This window comes from Cupressus sempervirens, chromosome 2, assembly GCF_028749045.1.
Source record: "Cupressus sempervirens isolate cs-2001-9-10 chromosome 2, ASM2874904v1, whole genome shotgun sequence".
In the NCBI taxonomy this organism is placed as follows: domain Eukaryota; kingdom Viridiplantae; phylum Streptophyta; class Pinopsida; order Cupressales; family Cupressaceae; genus Cupressus; species Cupressus sempervirens.
In genome coordinates, this window is record NC_143119.1 from 57,523,327 (window position 1) to 57,534,422 (window position 11,096).

Genomic DNA, 11,096 nt, shown 5'->3' on the forward strand with positions numbered 1-11,096 from the left:
ACCCTTGTCCCTACCAAAATTGCTACTTTGACTAAGTGGGAAAAGTGGGGGTAAACTCATGGGAAAACTGGTGCAAGAGCATCTCAAATATTCAACCCAAAGTTGAAGATTATGAAGACCGCAAAGACCCTCAAAAAAAATCAAAAGAAAGGAATGTATAAATAAGGTCATCGAATCAATTGGAAGGTCTTGGAACCTATAATGATGCTAAAATAATGTGATTCCTAAATCATTTTGTAATGTTCTCAAAGCATTTAAAAGTGATTTTTTAATGGACTGAGATTGTCCAAAGCAATAATAATTAGATTGTGGTGGACTAAATGCTGTCCAAGGTCCTATTAGGTTGTCAACAAAGTCTAGGAGGGATATTAGGAAACTAAGTTTAATAATAAGAAAAGGGCTTTAATGTTTAATAAGCCAATTTATGTTTTGAAATTCAAATAATTAAAAAAAATGGTAATGGCTAGTTTAAGAATGGGAGGGAAATGTAGTTTATTAATATAGTTTTTAAAATAAATTGTTCAACTCAACGTTGAAGTTGGTTGAAATCTGTTATTTTAAGGAATCTTATAAATTTAAGAGTCTCTATTATGAAAGAGAATGGGTATGGACTAGTGTAATACAACAAGAAATAAAACATCAGTTTTGGCAAGATTTCCTTGATCTTTTGAAACCCCAAATTGATAGGTTTGGTATTTTGTTGGATTTCATAGTAAATCATTCAATCACTATCATTATTGGATGAACTCGTCATTATTTTTGAAATTGTTGTTGCACTAGTTATTGCAATAATCTTTCTTTAGTTGTTTATTGTTGTAGTAGAGGTTTAGAGAATGGAAGTCATTCTATGAATAATCCAAAGGCCTTGTATTCATGGGATGACAATTATTAACACATATTATATGCTACTAACCATGCATATGCAGATTTGTGAGGAATAAGAGTGATCATAGTTTGGAGAAAGGGTAAAAGTTTAAAAATGAAGTTGTAGAAAATGTAATCTAATGCAGGGGCAATATCTTGGAATTGAACTATTGGATTTTGATGTGCTCTAGATAGAATTAAGATAACCTAGTTATTGCCAAACTCACCAAATGGATTGAAGAAATTTGACATAGTTAAAAAGTTATTACGATTTTCCACAAGTTTATCCAGAGGGCAGCAAGGTGGTGCATTTTGTTTTATTTTCTTTATGAGATTGAATTTATGAATAAAAAGGATATGAAAGGGTTGTAGGGTATATGATTGGGTGTTAAAAAGTTTTTCATTGATAATTTTTTGGGGATGACAAGGTTTTTTGGCTGTTCTAAGTAAAGAAGAGTTTCAGGAAGATTGCTCGAGATTGGAGTGTTGGGTACTATTGTAAACCCAATATCTACTTGAATCCTTTGTAGTCCAGTGTTTGTAGATATATTTTTCCATTTTTATCTTTTGGGAAGGGTGTATTCATGAATTGAGTCTTTTGAAGCATAGTTGAAGTGTAGAAACTTTGAAGTTGAATCTTTCTTTTACTGAAATTTTGTCCACCACCCTTACCTACTACATCAAAAAATAAAAATTTGAATTGGTTTGCAAGTGATTTGTTTGGAGGTTTCCCAAGGTCATCTCGGCCTACTATAGGTTAAATTTAGACCACCATGTCAAAAAATTGATTGAAAAGGTTTACTATCAAAGAGGGAGATTATTGTTAAAAGAATGTTTTCAATCATTATTTTGTCATCGATGTCAAACCTACTCTTTGTAGAAATGACAATTGCTTATAAGATCCAAGTACTATCACTTAAGTGATTGATAAAGAGGATTTAATCAATAAGATGTAATAAGAGTACCTAAGGGAAAGGTTGAGTTATGATTTTGTAATGAAGTGCAAGGATCAGCTAAGACAATGGTTAAATGATGTATTGATAACATACTTGAAGATACAGAGGTTAGCCACACTAAGAAACACTAGAAGTATAAGATGGAACAAGGTTGACTACAAATCTTAAACTAAGATCATTAGTGGGTGCCAAGAAAGCTAGTTTGAGCTGAGAAAATTCTCAATTGGAGTTGATCAAATGTAAAATCTAGTGTGTACCAAGTGAAGTTCAAGTGTCGAGTGATATAGAAGAAGCCAAGCATCAGAAAATCTTAGTAAGTGTCGAGTGAACTTCAAGTGTTAAGCATCAATAAAATGTAGTTGATGCTGAGTAACACATTATGTGCCAAGCACCAAAATTTCAATAGTGGTGAGCTGCTACACTATTTGAAATGTCAAAGATTTTCCAAATCTAAGCTGAAAAGTTTGTTACCTTGAATTTTGTGAACCAGTTGGAGGATAACGATGATGAGATGGTGACATAGAATTATATGTAAACTATTTTTGAGCAAGTTCAGGAGGATTCTTCATGATGTTTCTAGAAGAAACAAAATATGGGTTAGATTCAATGAATCCTACCTAATTCATGTGAATTGAAATTAAAGTAGGGAAGAATCAAGTGAGAAAAATAATTCCAAGACTTATATTTAAGGAATCATAGACCAAGAAGAAAGAGCTATTGGAGAGCCAAAATTGTTGAAGTAGTTGAAGGGTGTCAAGGTGAAGACATCTAGGTGAAGGAAGAACATAGTAAAAAAACTACTTTGATAAGTGGTCAAAAGGTGATGTTTGCACTGGTACATTGAGCATGATGACTCAAGGATATCATGCTTGAAAGGAGGGCAAGCTGTCATGTGTTGCATAGATTGAAAGCTAGCCAAATGAAGAAGAGCTAAAAAGTGATCTAAGATCTACAAGTTAAGTTGTATACTATAATCAGGTCAAAACCACTTATTGTTAGTCTCTAGAAATTGTATCAGTTAGGGTAAAAGAAAATCTTATGGACTTAGGTTGGTTTAATAACCATTTTTAAATACTTTAATAGAGTGGCATTCCAAGTGAATGTTCTGAAGTCCTCTAACTAGGTCCACTTCTAATAGGGTGGTTAAATCCTTTAACCAAGTCACATTTAATAGTGTGTTTTAGCCTTTCGCAGGGCATCACTTTAGAAGAGTGAGAATTGAGTAGCATGTTACTGGTGTTTTTTCCAAAATTGTGTTTCCACATAAATCACTATGTTATGTGTTGATCTTTTTATGTGTTATGATTGCATGTTGATTTGTAGTAACTTGCTAAATAGGAAAGTTAAACCTTGGATGAATGAATAGTTAGATGGTCACACTTTACTTGATGAAAAGTTTGAACTGGACATTTGGACCTTGAATAACTAATTCGACCCCCCTCTCTGTTATTCTAAAGCATTTCTAACAATTGGTATCAGATCCATCTGCTGATTTAGTTTCAAGGTACTAGAAGTAGAAAGATCAAGATGTTCAAGAGAGAAGTTCCCAAGATCAACAAAGACAACTTCGTTCCATAGCAAAGTCTAATGAAACTGCACCTTGGATCAAGAAGAAACTATGCAAAAACCTCAATTGGAATAGAACATATAGACCCAACTAGAGCCCTCTCTATAAATGATTCAAACAAAAGGGAGGTGCACAATCAGGCAATGCTAGAGATTGCCTCTGCACTAAGTTATGCTGAATTTAATGAAATCAAAGGATGTGACACTACATTCAAGATGTATAAAGCCCTATCTGATATCTATGGAGCAGATCAAAATGTTCAAAGAGCAAAAAGAGAAAGTATTAGAGGAAACTTTGATGACATGAAAATGGAGGAAGGTGAGAATGTTGCTCAATATGCTGCTAGAATGAAAGAAGTGGTTAGTACAATAAGAAGTCTAGGTGGTCAATTGGAAGAAGAGACTGTCAATAGCTAACACTTGAGAACCCTATTCCATATCTATGCTATTAGATTTTCAACCATCCAAGAGTCGAGGTGTGTACAAGGAAACACACTAACCTTTGAAGGAATAGTTGGAAGACTTACTGTATTTCAACTATCCAACTTTGATAACTACAAACTTGAGAATCTTGAATCTGCATTAAGGCCAAGCTAACATTGAAGGATATGAAGGCGGTGAAATCAAAGAAGAAGAGTACAAAAGGAAAAAATGCATCCACTGACAGAAGAATAGATGAGGAAGATGTGGAACACTTAGAAGCACTATTGGCTAGAATATTTCATAGAGGCAAAGTAAAATTCAAAGGTAAATTGCCTAGCATTTGTTTTAATTGTAATAAAGTAGGTCATATTGCTGCAAGATGTACATAGAAGAAGAACTAAAAGAAGGAAATAAGTACAAGAGTAAAAGAGAAGATGATAGCATAGATTACAAGGACAAAGGAAAATGATGCTACATTGTTGAAGAAGATTTTTATGAGAATGATGATGAAGTAGTCTATGTGGCCATGACGGATGAATAAGATGAAGATGAAGATGAAGCAACAACACTAGTAAACTGTGTAAACAAGAATGACAAGTGGATCATAGATAGTGGATGCTCACATCACATGACATGAGACAAAAGTAAGTTTATTACCTTTATTCAATATGATGGAAATAATGTTAGATTTGGAAATGATGCTCCTTGTCAAATCAAAGGAAAAGGCTCAATTAAATTCATAGAGAAAAATTCATGTGATAATGCATACTATGTTGAATGATTGAACTAAAATCTGTTGAGTGTATCATAGTTAGGAAATGTAGGTTGCAAAGTAGAATTTTAAAACAAAACTATCAAAATCTATCACACTAATGGAAATTTGATAGGAAAAGGTGAAAAAACTAGGAGTAATTTATTTTACCTAGATATGGAAGATGCAACTTGTCTTGTTGTTGGACTTGATGATGTGTGATTATGGCATAAAACATTATGTCGTGCTAACTTTGAGAATTTGATTAGCATCAGAAAAAAGAAAAAAGTCAGAGGTTTTCCCAAACAGAAGAAACCTTAAAATACAATGTGCAAACAATGTTAACTAGGAAAGATGAATAAGTCTAGTTTCAAAAACAAAATATATACTTCCAAAAAAGTACTAGAGCTAGTCCATATTGATTTATGTGGACCAATAGAAGTGAAAAGCTACTTAGGAAATAGAAAAATAATGCTATTTGTAGATGACTATTCTAGGATGATGACTATCATGTTTTTGAAGCAAAAATCTGATGCATTTCAAATGTTCAAGTGGTATTTGGCTAGAGTTGAGAAGGAAACAAGAAAGAGTCTAAAATGCCTAAGGTCAGACAGAGGAGGAGATTTTACATCAAAGAAATTTGAGATATTCTACAATAACAAAGGTATCAAAAGGCAAATATCAGCACAAAGAACTCCACCACAGAATGACATTGCTGAAAGGAGGAATTATTAGTAATAGACTATGCCAGAACCTTAATGATGAAGAAAAATGTTGCTCTAAAATACTAAAAAGAAGATGTAAGTACTACTATTTACACTCTGAATAGAGTTCAAGTCAAGAAAGGAACAAATGCAACACCTTTTGAATTATGGTATGGTGACTCACCTAATGCAAAGCATTTCAAAATATTTGGTTGTAAATGTTATATTCTTAAAGACACTAGAAATCACAAGTTTGATGCAAAGATTGATAAAGGCATATTCCTTGGATACTCTACTAGAAGCAAGGCATATAAGTGTTTGAATACTAACACTAACAAGATTGTGGAAAGGGAAAATGTAAATTTTGATGAACATGCAAAAGTCCAAGTGGCTGAGTAAAAGCAACTAGACAATTATAAATCTTTTGTATACTTCTATGAAGGAATGACTAAAAATTTTAGTATTAGCCAAGTCACAACTAGTGAATGTTAGGCTACATTCAAAAGTCAAGCTGCAGAATGAGAAAAATGCACATTCTAATTCTAACAATAGTACACATGAAAGAGATGATGAAGTACTAGATGGAGAAGAGAAAAATAACTCTAAAGCTAAAGGATCAAAATGTAAAGAATAACAGAACCAATGTTAGCCAAGTATGTAAGAAGACATCACCTTACAGATCAAATCATTGGTGACAAGGATACTAGACAATTGACAAGGAATAGACTAAGGAATGAATCATTCTTGTTGAGGAAGGTTAAGCCCAAAATAGTGAAAGATGCACTTCAAGATGATGATTGGTATAAAGCTATGGAAGAAGAGATAGATAAGATTGAGAAGAACAAAACCTGGACCCTGGTTCCTAGACCAGCTGATAAGAATGTAATTGGTACCAAATGGGTGTTTAGGAACAAAATTGATGAGATTGGTAAGATAAATAGAAACAAAGCTAGACTAGTTTGCAAAGGCTATGCACAAGAAGAAGGACTAGATTATGGGGAATCATTTGCCCCTATTGCAAGAATGGAAGGAGTAAGAACACTACTTGCATATGTTGATTACAAAGGTTTCAAGGTCTATCAAATGGATGTAAAGTTTTCTTTTTTGAATGGTATACTAGAAGAGGAAGTCTACATAGAACAACTAGATGGATTTCTTGATGACAACAACAAAGAGATGGTTTGCAAACTGCATAAGGCACTTTATGGTTTGAAGCAAGCACCTAGAGCATGGTATGAGAGACTACACAAATATCTTATGAAGATAGAATTTGAGAGAACATATGACAATAGCAACCTATACATCAAGGCTAAAAAAGATAAAGATATTTTGATATGTAAAATCTTTGTTGATGATATAATATTTGGAGGAAAAGATGTTTCATGCAAACATTTTGTTGATCAAATGAAACATGAGTTTGAAATGTCAATGTTTGGAGAAATCAAATTCTTTGTTGGATTGCAAGCACATCAATTGAAGTATGGCATATTTGTGACCCAATAAAAAGACATCAAGGAGATACTCAAGACATTTGGATTAGAAGACTCAAAACCAGTCAGCACACCAATGGAAATAGGATAAATTATTAAAGAATGATGAGTCAGCTAAAGTAAATTAGACAATGTATAGATCAATGATTGGAAAGTTGTAATATGTTGTACATAGTAGACCAAACATTGCATTAGCTATTGGAATAGTGGCAAGATTTTCTACAAATCTAAGGAAAAATCATCTGATGGCAGTAAAGAGAACATTGAGGTACTCAAAACAAACTGATGACTTTGGTTTGTACTACAAGAAGAGTGAAAATTTTGAACTAAGAGCCTACACTGATGTAGATTAGGGAGGTAATATTGATGACAAAAAAAAACTAGTCTAGGAGCACTTTTCTTGGGAAAAAGATTGATTACATGGACCAACAAAAAGCAAAGTTGTACATCACAGTCAATAGTAGAAACTGAATATGTTACAGCTCCTATCAATTGCACTGATATTGTATGTATCAAAAATTTGGTGTAAGGTATGAGAAAGAGGTAAATGAGCCTATGATACTTTATTGTGATTATACAAGTGCTATCAACATATCAAAGAACCTTGTAATGCATTCCAAAGCCAAGTAAATTGTAATCAAGTATCACTATGTAAGAGGATTGGTGGAAGAGAAATAAGTGAAGATGGAATATGTTAGCTCAAAGGAACAGATTGCTAAAATTTTCACAAAAGCACTACCTAAAGATGCTTTTGAGTATCTTAGAGGTAAGTTAGGGGTGATACCCCTAGCCAAGGCTACTTGAAGTAAAAGCAAGACTCCCCTACATCAAATGAGCTAATTGTTGAAATATTACACACTGATGTAGAGGATATTTACTTTAGGATTCATGCCTAAAGTAATTAAAGTGATAAAGTTCCAAATCAGTCACAAGCAAGGTGACAGAGGGAGAAATTGAAAGAACCTACAAATACTACACTTACATGCTAAAGATGTTGAGATGCTAATATGGCTTTGGCATTTTTTTCAAAGAGGGAGAAGTAGCAAGAAATTAATCAAAAAATGATCAACAGTTGAGGGAGAAATAGCAGAAATGATCAAAGCTATAGGAGAAGTTGAATAGCAAAATATGAGTAATGCATACAGAGGGAGAAAATCTAAGAAAGGAAAAAAAGAATACATCAACTAAGAGGGAGAAGTGGAAGTAAAAAAATTAGAATAGTAGAACAAGAGAGGAAGAAATTGTGTAATCGAATCCAATTTTCTTTTGGCATTTGACTTAATGTTCTCACCTAGTTAGAATTTTGATAACATGGTTCAATAGTTTGGTTTGATGGTTGATCAATTTGGTTTTCCATCAATGCCAAAGAGGGAGATTGTTGGAAATTTGATTGGAAAGGTTTACTATCAAAGAGGGAGATGGTTGTTAAAAGAATATTTTCAATCATTATTTTGTCATTGATGTCAAACCAGCTATATGTAGGAATGACAATTGCTTATAAGATCCAAGTACTATCACTTAGTTGATTGATGAAGAGGATTTAATTAAAAATATATAAGAAGAGTACCTAAGGGAAAGGTTGAGTTATGATTTTGTAATGAAGTGCAATGATTAGCTAAGACAATGGTTAAATTATGTATTGATAAAAAACTTGAAGATACAGAGCTTGGCCACACTAAGAAACACTGGAAGTATAAGATGGAATAAGGTTAACTGCAAAGCTAAACTAAGATCATCAGTGGGTGCCAAGCAAGCTAGTTTGAGCCAAGAAAATTCTCAGTTAGAGCTGAAAAAATGTAAAATCTAGTGTGTGTCAAGTGAAGTTCAAGTGCTAAGTGATATAGAAGGAGTTGAGCATCAGAAAATCTTAGTAAGCACCAAGTGAACTTCAAGTGTCAAGCATCAATAAAATGTAGTTGATGCCGAGTAACACAGTATGTGCCAAGCACCAAAATTTTAATAGTGCCGAGTTACTACATTATTGAAAATGTCAAAGATTTTCCAAACATGAGCCAACAAGTTTGTTACCTTGAATTTTGTGAATTAGTTAAAGGGTAAGGATGATGAGCTGGTGACACAAAATTCTATGTAAACTATTTTTAAGCAAGTTCAAGAGGATTCTTCATGATGTTTCTAGAAGATATAAAATATGGGTTAGATTTAATGAATCCTACCTAATCCATGTGAATTAAAATTAAAGGAGGGAAGAATCGAGCAGAAAAAGAAAATTTAAGACTTCTATTTAAGGAGTCACTGGCTAAGAAGCAAGAGCTACTAGAGGGAAAAAATTGTGAAGTAGTTGAAGGGTGTCAAGGAGAAGGAAAAATGGAGTATAAAGACTCTACTTTCATAAGTGGTCAAAAGGTGATGATTGCACAAGTACATTGAGCATGAAGACTCAAGGAGATAATTCTTGAAAGGAGATCAAGCTATCATTAGTTGCAGAGACTAAAAGCTAGGCAAATAAAAAAGAGTTGAAAAGTGATTTGAGATCTGCAAGTTAAGTTGTATGCTATAATTAGGTCAAAACCCCTTATTGTTACTCTCTAGCAATTGTATGAGTTAGGGTAAAGGAAAATCCTATGGACTTAGGTTGGTTTAATAGTCATTTGTAAATCTCTTAATAGGGTGGTATTCCAAGTGAATGTTGTAAAGTCCTCTAACTAGGCCCACTTCTAACAGGTTGGTTAAATCTTTTAACTAGGTCACATTTAACTGTGTGTTGTAGCCTTTAATAGGGTAGGCCTTTCATAGGGCATCACTTTAGAAGAGTGTGAATTGAGTAGCATGTTACTAGTGGCTTTTTCCACGTAAATCACTGTGTTATGTGTTATGATTGCATGTTGATTTGTAATAACTTGCTAAATAGGAAAGTTAAAGCTTGGATGAATGAATAGTTAGATGGGCACATTTTACTTAATGAAAAGTTTGAATTATACACTTGGACCTTGAATAACTAATTCACCCCCCCCCCCCCCCCCCCCCCCCCCCCCCGGTCCCCCCACCCCACCCCACCCCCCCTCAATTATTCTAAAGCATTTTTAACAATTGGTATCAGAGCCATCTTCTAATTTAGTTTCAAGGTACTAGAAGCAAAAAGATCAAGATATCTAAGAGAGAAGTTTCCAAGCTCAACAAATAAAACTTCATTGCATGGTAAAGTCTAATGAAACTACATCTTGGATCAGTAGGTAACTATGCAAAAGCTTCAATTGGAAAAGAATATGTAGATCGAGCTAGACCCCTCTCTATAGATGATTTGACCAAAAGGAAGGAGCACAATCAAGTAATTCTAGAGATTGCCTCTGCACTAAGTTATGTTGAGTTTGATGAAATCAAAGGATTTGATGTTCAAAGTGCAAAAGGAGAAAGTATTAGAGAAAATTTTGATGACATGAAAATGCAGGAAGGTGAGAATGCTGCTCAATATGCTACAAGAATGAAAGAAGTGGTTAGTGCAATAAGAAGTCTGGGTGGTCAATTGGAAGAAGAGACTATCAATAGCTAATACTTGAGAACCCCACTCCCTATATATGCTATTAGAGTTTCAACCATCCAAGGGCTGAGGTGTGTACAAGGAAACACATTAACCTTTGAAGGAATAGTGGGAAGACTTATTGCATTTGAACTATCCAACTTTGATAACTACAAACCTAAGAATCTTGAATCTACTTTCAAGGCCAAGCTAATATTGAAGGATACTAAGGAGGTGAAATCAAAAAGAAAAGAAGTAAAGGAAAAAATACATCTAGTGATAGCAGCACAGATGAGGAAGGTGTGGAACAGTTAGAAGCACTACTGACTAGAAGATTTCATAGAGACAAAGGAAAATTCAAAGGTAAATTGCCTATCATTTGTTTTAATTGCAATGAAGTAGGTCATATTACTACAAGATGTACATAAAAGAAGAACTACAAAGAAAGAAACAAGTACAAGAGTAAAAGAGAAGATGATAGCATAGATTACAAGGACAAAGGCAAAAGATACTACATTGTTGTAGAAGATTTTGATGAGAATGAAGATGAAGTAGTCTATGTGGCCATAAAGGATGAATCAGATAAAGATGAAGATGAAGCAATAACACTGTTAACTTGTGTGAATAAGAATGACAAGTCGATCATAGGTAGTGGATGCTCACATCACATGACAGGAGACAAAAGTAAGTTTATTACCTTTACTCAATATGATGAAAATAGTGTTAGGTTTGGAAATGATGCTCCATGTTAAATCAAAGGAAAAGGCTAAATTAAACTCATAGAGAAAATTTCATGTGATAATGCATACTATGTTAAAGGATTGAACTACAATCTATTGAGTGTATCACAGTTAGGCAATATAGGTT